The following is a 13,608-nucleotide window of genomic DNA, read 5'->3' as shown; positions in this document are numbered from 1 at the left end:
AAGAAAATAAATAATGTTGGTGGCAAAGATGCTCAAAAATAAATCGTTGTATCATTTCGTCACCAGCCACTGAATCAATCCTTCCCACTATAGCTTCGTTATGTGTAGAAAACTCACTTGCTCCCCCGTGCTTACAGATTGTTTCTAAAACATCTTGATGTGCTCAATTATTTTACACCTGATGAGACAACGAAAATGTCTCTCCACCTATATTACATCATATTTTGTAGTCTAGTTGTCTCTGATATCAAAACGGCGCAAAGAGTTCATTTTAAGCTTCTTAGTCGTCAGCCTTTTTTATCTTTTCATTCAGATTCCAGGAGTATGTGACACGTCATATTTCAGATGCTGCAGTAAGATGAAGGTGAACTGGAGCTAAACTCAACATTTACATTCAATCAACCCTTCCCACCAAAGCTACGTTATGTGTAGACTGCACTGTTATCTAAAATGGCAGACAAAACAACCCACCCAGTGGGCAAGGCGGTGGCCAAGATGGCAGTGATACTCAACTACATATTCTCAGAAGTCTTTTAGATGTGTAAATTAATATTCCTTAGAGACATCTTTAGTGTAAAAATCAGAGTGATTGCTTGAACAAACGACCAGGACACCACTTGTAACCGATAGGACAGCTGTATATTAAATCACCTACTTGCAAATGCATTGGTCAAGATAGTGGAGGCACTCAACTCGTTCCAGCGGTTCAGCTTCTCTTAGCTCAGCCAATTCGTGCTCTTCTGAGAGTCCTTCAGTACATTCCTGGAGGCCACGCGGACAAACACTCCAGTGCTAAGTAGCAGGACAGTTGTGTAGCCTGAAAAGTAAACAAGGGGAGGGGAGAGAAGCTATCTCATCTTTTAACTCCGAGCCACAGCAATTTATTACTTATTGTTTATAAACCCTAGAAGAGCTTATTCCTTCACTTTTCACCTATAGTATATTCTTATACGACTATGCAATAAGATTTGTTACAACCGTACTATTATAGTTATCTATACTAATGTTCACTTACACTAATACAATTCATTATTGGGCCTTTTACATAGGTGGTTAGAGTTTCTTTCAATCATCCCAATGCTCAGGGTTCGAAATCCAGTTTGTGCTTGGTATTTTGTTTAAAAAAAGTACAGAATTTGTAGTTCTTGGTTGAAGCTTCATATCATCTGCAACAATATCTTTAGGAATGTACTGCACATACTACAATGAAATAGTTTTGATGTTCTTATCTGCATAATCAGATTTCAGCTAAGACTGTCATATTGGATAATTGTTTAAAGGTAATTAAAGTCGTGATGGTTATTTTATACAAAAACTAGCAGTTAATCGTGTCTTCGCACACAACTTCGTAGGTTTAAACTTTATAAGCAGTTCTGGTTCAAGTGAATTATATTGCCGACGCCTGAATTAAGTTTGTCTTGAATATACGTCGAAAGAAAGATACGTTGAAAAGCGTATATTTATGCGTATTATAACTTACTTCATTCTTACTATTTTTCTCATTGTTAATTTTGCCTTGTTTTCCGATCAAGAAAATATAAACATACGCAGGTATGAGAAACCTGTTAAAAAATAAATCAAATGGGTTTTGTAACATCTTTCTATCAAATAATTAATATTTTCAAAAAAAATACAGTTAAAAGTATATTAAAAATAATAGTATTTAAGTTTATGACAGTATTTTAGAACATTTTGAGCTGGAATAGGTACATTACTTTAGCACAGTCCATCAATCGTTCATATAACATAGTTCTTACCGACTGTTTCAATGAGTCGGAGTCAAATTCTGACCATCTTATGTTTTAAGAATTTTTTAAGGTAGATGTTCTTATCTCATCGCTGATATCTAAACACGGCATGAAAACTTATGGTTACTCCTTAGAGAAGTTAACACTATAAAGGTAAACAAATTGAAAATAGTGGTTAAATAAATTAAACATATAGTTGTGATGTCATAAACAAAGTTTACACTGATCAGTTGATTAAATTTGACAGGCTCTTTCAATTATTATTTTACAACTTTGAGACCAAGATGGGATTTTTCGCTACTTTAAAGACCAGGTAGGCCGGAGTGATTTTCGAAATAATAACATGCCTATTTACGTACCAGGGACCATAAGAACATCTATGTACAATTTATGTACAATCGGTTAAATAGTTTACGCGTGAAATCAACACAAAGGCACTTTCACATTTATAATATTATTAGGATAGGAACGTAATTTTTTAATAGCTGTATAGTAACATTTATTTTATTATAGGCTATTAAAATAAATTTTGGAAATTATGATAAACAATTATCAAACTGAAACTTTTAACAGAATATCCCATGCAACATAATAATATTATACTATTGAAATCGTTTAAAGAATATTAAAAATAATTATACCACCTAATCAATCAAGCAACAAGATTAAAAATTATGTTATTTTTATTTTTCAATGGTACGCTATTGATGTATTATTTTTACATCACAAAACATTATACAGCCGTCTTTGCCAACTAAATCTATTTTGATACCTAAATGAGTTGTAAATTACTATAACATTCTAAAAATTTTACATTTTTCGTAACAGTCATCTATATGTATTTTAAAAACTTCAAAACCAAGTTTAATTCTTAAGTTTATCGAACAATGTGTTATTATAGTATGGATTTTGAAAATGTTTATATTTCAAAATCCATACTATAATAACAAGTCTGTTAACTTGTATGTATTGTGTAATAAAATGAAAAATTCAAAATGGAAGAGTTCACCAGAGCATACCAGACCTTTGTTTGTATTTATTTTTTTAGATTATCAGTATTGGAATATTTTATATTCTTAAACATGAAGTGTTTATATGTTAACATAATACTTTTTATAGTAATTTGTGAAATGATCGTATGAGTATGACTGATAGGCTTTTTGACTCAGAACGTTACTACTGTTTACGTAAAGATGGATTTCATGATTATTTCGTAAGTTTTACAACCTGTGTACTACTTTGCATATTTTTAGCAATTAGTTGTATGGACTTTAAAACTTTTATACGAGTCTCTTTTTTCATGTTGATAGTTTTTTAATGGGATAAGTTGAAGCAATAATATTGATCATGCCAACGTTTCTGGGGAAAACCCCAAATGATTTACAGCTTTCTAAACTGGGCTGAAAACGTCTGAAGCTGTGCGGTCTATATATATATATATATATATATATATATATATATATATATATAAATAATAATAATAACAGTTTTGCATTTGAAAATCCATGAACAAACATCCCGTTGAAGGACGTTATTCTGGAACAACGATGATGTAGAACAGCGTTTTGACTCAGAGCTACGAGTATTATATTCGACGTTGCCACTTTACATATCTATCCATTTTGTAATCTTGATTTTCCACAGGCTCTCAATCAATTGCCATTTCTAAGGAATCATCTATGTAGTATCTTAAGCACACTAGATAAATCATCATCAAATTTAGCGATTCATCTTTAAATATATTCAATTAGCAACGAATATTGATTAGTTCGTGGAGAGATACAAAAGGTTCAAAAAGTTCCAAATATAAATTTTACTGCCATACTGTAATTAACTTACAAATTTCTGAATATCTTCTTCGTACTAGAAAGGTTTGAGTGATGTTTAACATGTAAAGATTCTGTCATCTTGCGTTACAGTTTGGTTTACCTATTGTTGCAATCCGAAGCGAATACGATTTCTTCACTTTAACGTAATCCGGTATAGAAATCAATACCATAAATTACTCGAATTCACAATTGTGTACCCCAAGTACTTGGCTTTCAAGCATATGACAATTTTTGTAAACATTTAGTTTACTGGTTAATAAAATGTAATTATATTCCCAGTATGCGTTCCCATTAATATACGGGGACGGGTCCACACACGCGGCACATGGGACAGATGATCGTTAGTACTCTCGTCGTTAAGGAAGGGCTGACTATTTGTGTCTCTGGCAGCCGAGTCATCGTTGAGTGACGTATAGAGTCATCAACCCCTCTCAGAACCATATACGAACCGAACACAAGGACATCAGTGTTCTAGCATATAGTAGAATCTCATTAGCATTGAGTGAGAATGCATTAGACGACTTTCATAATTGGGATTTCGCTCTTTTAAAATAAATGTTATGAATAGATATTTTTAAATGTATAATTATAGTCTTTATTAGTCTCAACTATAAATAAATGAAATAAATAAATAAATATTAATAAATTTACCTCCAAAAGCGACCACATAACGCTGTATTAAATTGTATTTTTACTAAACTAGAGACGAGCTGATCAGAAATGTGTCCATCCGAAATTCTGCCTGAAGCTAATTAACCATAACATAGCATCTAAATAACCCATTGGCCGTAGCGATGTTACGTACACTGGCTGAAATACTATTACGTTCAAACAAATGAAAATGTGTTAAATTGTAAACTTTTCTATATTATATTAAGTTCAGTCAATTCTACTACAATCCTCGTATTAAATAGCTTGTTTTCCATAAGGAACTCATTACATTCTAAGACACCGATCCCGGTGTAAGTGCGTGATGCCGTTGTTCAATACCATGTTTAATACCAATACCAAGTATCTGACCGCGTTATCCAAAATTTAATCTGAAATATAATTCGTCTCATAAATCTCGGATGGTCACGTTCTTAATGTATTTTAATCAATATGTCAATACAAATAACCAATACTGTTATACAAAAATCTATTGATATCTGTGTGTGTGTTTGTATGTGTGATTTCTTACCCAATCGCGTAAAAACTACTCGAACGATTGTACTGAAATTTTACATGGACATTTAGAATTATGATTTGTCCTCGCTGGCTTAAAATAGTTCAATTGTTATTGAAATCTTTGGAGCTATTCAATGAAATATTTCAGAGGTACTCAATAAAAACATTTATATTGTTCGATTTTAAAAGGAATCTTCGAGTTTTAAAAGGAGTTCGAGTTTAAAAAGAATCAATATATGAAGTTACATGCGAAGCCGCGGGTAACTAATAATGAGGATAACTGATAAACAAAAGAAACAAGCCTGTGTATTTATCCAAAGTTAAATATTTTTTACATAAAATTCACATATCGCCTCTTGAAAAGTATGAAAGGCTTCTCAGCTATTGGCCTGATGAACTTACCGGATTTTCTGTTATTTTGCTTATTAGACTACGTGTATTAGACTTAAGTGTGAGTACAGTTTAAATTGGACCCCTACAGCATATCCCTGCACGTCTTATTTAAGGCATTTGTCGAGTAGTTCCCCTAACTATTCTTTCTAATAGAAGTGTGCGTCAATATTTCGGTTGATCTGTTTAACAAGGAATTACATTGGGAACAACAGCCGTTGGAACTTCCAGGTAAATGGCATCATTCGAAGAGACAATTTAAATTAGTATTTGGACAAATACATATAGAAGAAGAATTTTAAAAGGCTTTGTTCAAATCTAAATTAAAAACCAATACCATTGACAAAATTGTTATCAGAACTATCAAAGGGCGGTTTGTTGCTATGGGAACTAATTGATGAATATAGCCAAAATTTGTGTTTCCATTTTCTTTATTTCAGTTCTAGCTCATTGTGTCTTTTAACACATTAATAGCTAAATATCTAGTCTGCTGGTCTTTTAATGCCCACGCAGACATACTAAACATATTAACTATAAATATGAGGATTTAGAACTATCGAAGGAGTTAAACATTGATGTATCAGAAAGCTGAACACTGATCAAATCCGACGAAATATTTTAATCGTTAACAGACAGGACTAGATCAGGCATCGTTGCTATTTCCACGGTTACCATCCTCATCCCTCATCCCAGAAACGTCGCTGTTCGATGCCAACTCCACTAGGGGATGGGAATCTTGCTCACAGTCACCAAACATCTACTTATGCCAGAAGAGCTGATTAAGAAGTTTCCTTGAAATAACTGGAGCGAGACTCATGTACATGAAGCAAAGAACATTTAGTTTTCTTTTCAATACTCTCTCCTTTAGTTTAACTTTCCTCAACACTTTATCTCGAAACACTGTAAGGACAAATTTGGATATTTATGGTGAACAAATTTTAATGTTCTACGAGTATGTTACTTTTGAATGAGTGCTTTTATGGTATACTCGTATATAGCACCAGCTATTTACACTATAGGAACACTCTAGGTATACCAATAGATTGTCACGGCTCTATCAATGTTTGAATCTCTTATATCATATCCGTAAAAATACGGATTTGATTTCATTTCTGTTCAGGTGGTAATTAAAGCAAATATAGAGATCGTTGAGATGGCTCTTAAAATCCGCATACATAGCGTCAGTTTGATTCTCCAAATGTTACTCTGCCTGTGTCGATTGACGCTAATATCTCTTACATCAAGATGTTAAAACTTTGCTCATCTTAGGGGATTTTCGGTATTCCTGAGTTCATTATAAAAAATTATAACAGATATCATTGGTGGAGCTTATTAGGAGTATACTTCCCTCTTAAGAACTGTCAATGTCACGATTATTCTATTAAAGATCGTCAAACTCTCTCTGTTTGGGCCAATTTCAGTTGTGGACTTGTACCAGATATATTCTAAGTAATTATACCAAATATTCTTTATAATATTTAATATCTTCAAATAATGTGTAAAAACTAAAATAACTACATTATAATTTTACTACGAGATTCTAATTATTACAGATAACTCATTCTATAAAAGAAATTATTGCTGTTTCTATGTACCAACTTTTAAGTTATTTTTTTTAATTTTTATCTACAGAAGACTGAATCACAAATGTAATATAGACCAAACTAAACCTTTAAACTGTGGCTAATATCCAACACACCATAATCACATAATTCCCTCCTTTAAAAGTCAACAATTTGCACAATTCTTTAAAGTTTACGTTATTTAAATATTGCGTTATGTAATTTACTCGAAAAATCTAATGATGCTAAATTTATTAGTGGTCCACTTGCAATGAGATATCGAGAAATCTGGTTTGATATTTTTGCCTTGTTGCCTTTGTTCTCTGTCGGCACCTATTTTAAGGAGTTCATTATAAAACAATAAGGAAACTGTACAGAAGAAACAGCCACGAACACCCTGGGGGCTTTGGTACAGCTTGTCCCGAGATGAGGTAATCAAACGAGGTTATGAAATACTCGATTTAATGATTTTGATTTCGTTGTTTGAGTGTAATATTGTTTTTGGCTAGATCTAGAGGTTTTCACTCCCAATTTCTGATTCTTAATTTAAATGTTTTAATTTTCTACGCTTATCTCAAGACGCGTAATTTGAACAACGTTATGAACCCAACATGCTTGAACAGACGCAAAGAGGTAACTAACTATATTCTATTTTCTATTGGTAGTATGAGCTATAGACTGTACTGAGCTGTATAGAGAGTACATTTAAATCCAATATGTTTGTTTTTTTTAACATACTACTGTTCGAAAATAATATTTATTATTGAAGCTTATATAATACTTTTTATTTATATGGCAATTTTGTTAATTTTCAAGGTATTCAATATATTCAGAAATTTGTGACCTTATTCGTTACAATGAAATTAAGTTATTTGCGTATGATAGGACTTGAGAAGAAAAGAAAAGATTTTAGCTGTACTAGATATTTAAAATTTAAACTTTGTGCTTTGCTTTTAATGTACATGAGAAATCAATATTAAAAGTGAAAAGTTTTAAAGAATTATCGTGATATTCTTTATATTTTTAATGTTTGTTCAGGTGCCAAACTAATTCAGAATTTATACGCAAAATCATGTAAGACCTGTGAGAAATCTATTACGTTTTATAGGTTAAGTTCAAATGACTGTTGGAAACTATATACCATTTACAATCAATGTACCATCAATAAAATAATCTACAGCACAAAATCATGTTACTTCTATGTCATTGTTATATAGTGTATCGGTTATTTTTTATAGATTATAGATGCACTAACACATAAATGCTTTTATCTTTGCACTCGATTGAATTAATAGCATGACATTATATTTTTTTTAATCATTATCGAGTAGGCTTCAATTCATTTTTGTGGTTTGGTTTCTTGTCGCATAGAACTACTAAATTTACTATAAACTTGATCGATAGTATATTTTTCTAAAACGATATTACATTTTAACAGTAAAATTCTTTATTTTATTTTAATTTTCAGCTATTGAATCGTGAATTTTTGTATTCCACGTATCCACCACATCTTACGTCAGCGCTCAGTGCTACTTGATAATGTGAACAAGTTAGACTCGCCATATACAGAGTATCATATTACACGCAGGAAATTGCATTGTTTTGACGTTATCAAAGTAAACTAACCAAGGCATGGAGAAGTCTATGTCAGCAAATCACGGAGCTTTGTGTCGAGCTAATTATCGCAGTCGACAGAGCCTTGTTTGACTGTAATTAACTCTTTGCATTGTTCGTTTTCGTAAATACAGTGAACCTTAACATTGTTAACATCGCGCTGCCTTGATACGTCGACAACAATTCTCTGTACTTGTCTGTATTTTAACTTGTCACAATATTGGCCTCGGTCTCTTCTCAGTAACATTGTGCATTATGAACAAGATATAGTAAACACAAGGAACCTTAAATTGTTAACATCGTATTGCCGCGTTGCCTTTATACGAGACAACGATTCTCTGTCTTGTCTGTATTATATTATACTTGTCTGTATTATAAATTGTCAAAATATTGGCCTCAGTCTCTTCTCAGTAACATTGTGCATTATGAACAAGATATAGTAAACACAAGGAACCTTAAATTGTTAACATCGTATTGCCGCGTTGCCTTTATACGAGACAACGATTCTCTGTCTTGTCTGTATTATATTATACTTGTCTGTATTGTAACTTGACAAAGTATTGGCCTCAGTCTCTTCTCAGCATCGTGGTGCATTATGAACAAGATATAGTAAACACAAGGAACCTTAAATTGTTAACATCGTATTGCCGCGTTGCCTTTATACGAGACAACGATTCTCTGTCTTGTCTGTATTATATTATACTTGCCTGTATTGTAACTTGACAAAGTATTGGCCTCAGTCTCTTCTCAGCATCGTGGTGCATTATGAACAAGATATAGTAAACACAAGGAACCTTAAATTGTTAACATTGTATTGCCGCGTTGCCTTTATACGAGACAACAATTCTCTGTCTTGTCTGTATTATAACTTGTCAAAATATTGGCCTCAGTCTCTGCTCAGTAACATGGTGCATTATGAACTAGATAAATTAAATACAGTGAACATTACATGGTTAATATCACTATTTAGTAATAATATGATTTGCAAGTTTAAAGAATTTTAGTAGTCCAAAATATGTATTTTTATATTATATCCATTACCCTTTAGTTTTATATTTTAAAATATTGCAAAAATAATCTAAAGTAATAAGATTCCAAACCTTGGAAAACACGTGTTCTTTTCACAATAGGTTGGTAAGTATTAAAATCTAACTTAAAAGTCTAACAAAACCGGTAGTTAACAACAGTAAAATTGACAATTAATAAAATCTAAATTTTACAAACCAAATTTAAGTCCAATTTTTTTTTCATTTTCTTTCACTTAACCTGAAATAACCAATCACAAAATCACTAACACTGTTGACAATCATACTGTCAACTCGATTTCAATTCAAAATTGTATGGAAAATCCAATAATACTTCTTTTGCAAAATACCTTTTTACTCCTCCAACTGTGAATACTATTTCTACAAGAGTCATGATAAGATAAATTGTATATGCCTGTAATGATATTACATGTCTAATAGTTGTTACAGTATTATTGGTGTTTTTACGTTTATTCCAATTAAACGGTGGTCAAAATTAATAAATAACAACAAATTACTTTACATTACAGATTTTGTAACGTTAAACACATATAATGTATCGGATCCTTTTGTTTTGAAATACCTTTCATTTAATCTATTGTATTGCGTATTTTTTGGTGAAATTAGTGATAGTTTATTAATTACATGTTTTAAAAACTTTATTGACCAGCTGTGATAGCTGAATAAAATATGTATTGATACAAGTGTTTAATGTTTAGTGATAAATATCATACTCACATCTATTAGGTGGAATGAGAGTATTAATCACACGTTTTAAATTCAACTCAGTTTAAAATCATACAATACATAAAAAAACTACAAACTAATAATAGAATATGCGTAAACTAAATCAAAAATAGTGTGTAAATATATTACTTTATGGTTTATTATTATCTCAGTGGAAAATATGATCTGTTTGATCTTCAACAGCTTTCATGCTTTAGATGAGATTAATCCTAACGTTTACGGTTGGCCGAATTTCAATCTAAGGAGTGCGCTCAAGTGGACCGCTTACAGAAGCGAACCTCTCTCAAGTAAACTGAGCAAATTGAATTTTGTGAGTTACTTTTTCAGTAAAAGAAGGACGTGTCAAAAAACTTAATTAAATATTCATATGTGGTTGTGTTTCCCAAGCGTTAAACTTTACGATCCCTTTTAACAATTGTATATTTGTTCAATCTTATTGCGCTTTATTTGCCTCATGTACAGCTTCATTGTATCTATTTTTACTTTAAAATGTATAACTAAAATATAATTATTCAAATTTATTGTTGATGGGTTTTGTGTATGTATATCAGTAATGTTACGTATTCTTTATATGATATTGTTAAATTTAATAAAAATATTAATCAAGACGTTTTTTGATATGGTATCTGCTCTCTTCTTCAGGTTTTAATCTCTGAGTGCATTAAGTACAGCATACGTAAACTTAAAATACTACAGTAAACGTTAAAACGTTTCTATGGTAACAGATAATGTTTGTAAAATCATAAGCTGATGTTTGGCCTTCCTAAAAACTTATTTTTAAACGAAATCAATTGTCAGTCATGCTAGTTTCGGTCGAAATGGGAAGGTATCAAAGTTGTTAAACATATAAAAAATATGTTATATACTTTAATATGTATAATATATTATTTATATATATATATATAAACATATATTAATATTAAATATTGTCTAGCTTTAGGCACTTAAATCAACTGTTAAATACATAAATAATAGTTACATCACAATTAGACCAGTCGATATAGAGACGGAAAGTCGCACTTAAATGGAATGTATATGGTAAGCTGATTAACATTAGTCGATGTGTCTGATGGTTGGTTACAAAAATAAACTGTGAGTGCTACAATTAATTTGATAAAAACTTTTTTAACGAAATACCGTTAAAAAGTGTATTGTTAAATTTATTCAAACCAAAACCCATCTACGTCAACACAATTGCAACAGTTTCCTTCGTGAACCTAATAAAACAATTATTTATGCTTTTGATTTAAAATATTTTGCTACTATTAATCTGCTTTTATATTATATATTATATCACCATTCTTAATATTCTAATTAAAAAAAGAGTAATTTTTAAAATCATCGGCAGATAATTAACTTCGAATAGAACCTTCAACGCGTATGTAGTGTATTTACACACTGTATTTAAATTACTATAATCATACGTACATTTCCCTACTTAGAAAAGCACTAATGAATGTATGACCATTTCAGGTATCAGAAAATCTTTGCAAAAAACTAAGTAATGTTTCTCGATCGCTCACATTTTTTTTAAACAATTTTACGCGTAAGGAGATAATATTCACTTTATTTTTAAATAATAATATTTTATACAATGGTTATTAGAATGTTTTTGAGTAAAAGATATTCTCTTTCATTATTCCTCAGTGTCTAATTCTCATGTTTTTATTTCATGAAATAGTAAAATAATATTATTCAACCTTCAAAATATGGAAAATATATTTCTTAATTGTTCAAATCAACGCAGGTAGGTATAAAATAAAAGTTAATATTCCATATTTGTATTTTTGTCACCTTTTTACATCTGGTAGAGACTCCAAAAAATTTCGAAAACACTTTCAATTTCCACCTACGCGTGAGCTGCCCCCTAAAGAAACCCCCAAAAAACCGAGAAAACAAAAGTGCGCACGGATTACCAAAGTTATCCTAATTTTGAGAGAACAATATTATTTTACTCCGAAATTAAAAAAGCACAGCAAACTTACATTTAAAAAACATTATTCCATATTATAAACGTATCTATAGAAAGGTCAGCAAAGCTGCAAAAGCTTATGATGTAACCAAAGCATTACTCACGTCAAAAAAACGTTCTAAAACAGCATGGGCATCGTAAAAAATAAAAATCCATAAACTGGCAGACAAATCAAACTAAAAATTGGAAACGAACCAGTCAACGAGCCACTTAGTCGCTGAAGACCTCAACAAACTTTTCACCTAGGTCGGAAGTGATCAAGGCCTTCGCTTGACTAACAGTCAGTCTGCTGACTAGTAGCCTCCATGGATCTGGCTCCTGTTATAGAGGGGGAAATTTACAAAAAGAGATGTATCCTTAAAAATTTAACGACTCAGATCATGTCTCTACCTGGCTACTCAAACAATGCTCAAAGCTTATATTGAAGCCAGTGAGCATTTAATCAATTTATCATTTACATCCGGAACGGTTCTCTCCTCTTTTTAATATGTAAAAGTCAAATCAATTTATAAAAATAGCGACCCCTTTTCAACTCAAAACTACACCGCCCAATGTCAATATAACCAGCCTTCAGTAAAGTGTTTGAGAAGGTATTTCTAATTCTAATCACGAAATTTTTGGAAAAAGCAGAAATTAATATCAACGAACAAATTCGATTTTCAAAGTGGTAAGCCGACAATAAACGTAGTCGTGCGTCTGGTGTAAACGATAGAAGCTATTGAAAGTCTTGAAACTACGCTAAAATATGTTCTAGACTTATCCAGCCTTTTGCTCTGTTGATCATAAAACCTTAAAAAAAACTTAATAATTGCGGGATTTACCACTGGATTAGATTGAATCGTATCTTAGTAATAGAAAACAATCTGTATAGATTTTAGACATTCGTTCGGAAAGACAGGTGCTGAGTTATGATGTCCCTCAGGGCTCTCTAGCCCTTTGCTCTTCCTCATTTACGTTAATAACGTTTAAAACTTGTCCAGTACGCAGATTACACGACTTTTTGTTTCAAATTAAGGTCAAACCAAGAACTAGAACAGTTTAAGTTCATTGAGCTGAACAATACAATTAAACATTTCGATGACCTCAACCACAAAAGTAATCCAACAAAATCTTTATTCATTCGATTTAGATTGGGACAGAAACCCTCAGATAGTAATCCAACTATAATGGTGGACGATACTGAGATTGAAAAAGTTTACCCTACAAAATGTCTTGAAATAAACCTGGATCGAGCGTTGACTTCGGATTGTAATATAGACAATGTGTGCGCAAAGTTAACTTCAGGCATTAATGTTATGAGGGAACTTTCAAAATACTGCCCAATTCAGATACTGATGGCGTATTTCGGATATTTTCCTACGCTTATCTTACGGATTTACATTGTGAGGAGGATGCCCGACGACCAACTTCTCTAGAGTTTTTATTTTCTAAAAAAAAATGCAATAAGACTGCAAGGAAGAGAGTCATGCCGGCCAGCATTTCAAAATTTAAAATTGACTCTAACTTGCCTCTATATTTTAAGCACGTGCATTTTTTACAACCAAAAGCGATCCC

The sequence above is a fragment of the Homalodisca vitripennis genome, chromosome 3, assembly GCF_021130785.1.
Source record: "Homalodisca vitripennis isolate AUS2020 chromosome 3, UT_GWSS_2.1, whole genome shotgun sequence".
Taxonomy (NCBI): Eukaryota; Metazoa; Arthropoda; class Insecta; order Hemiptera; family Cicadellidae; genus Homalodisca; species Homalodisca vitripennis.
Note: the sequence above shows the minus strand (reverse complement) of the source record.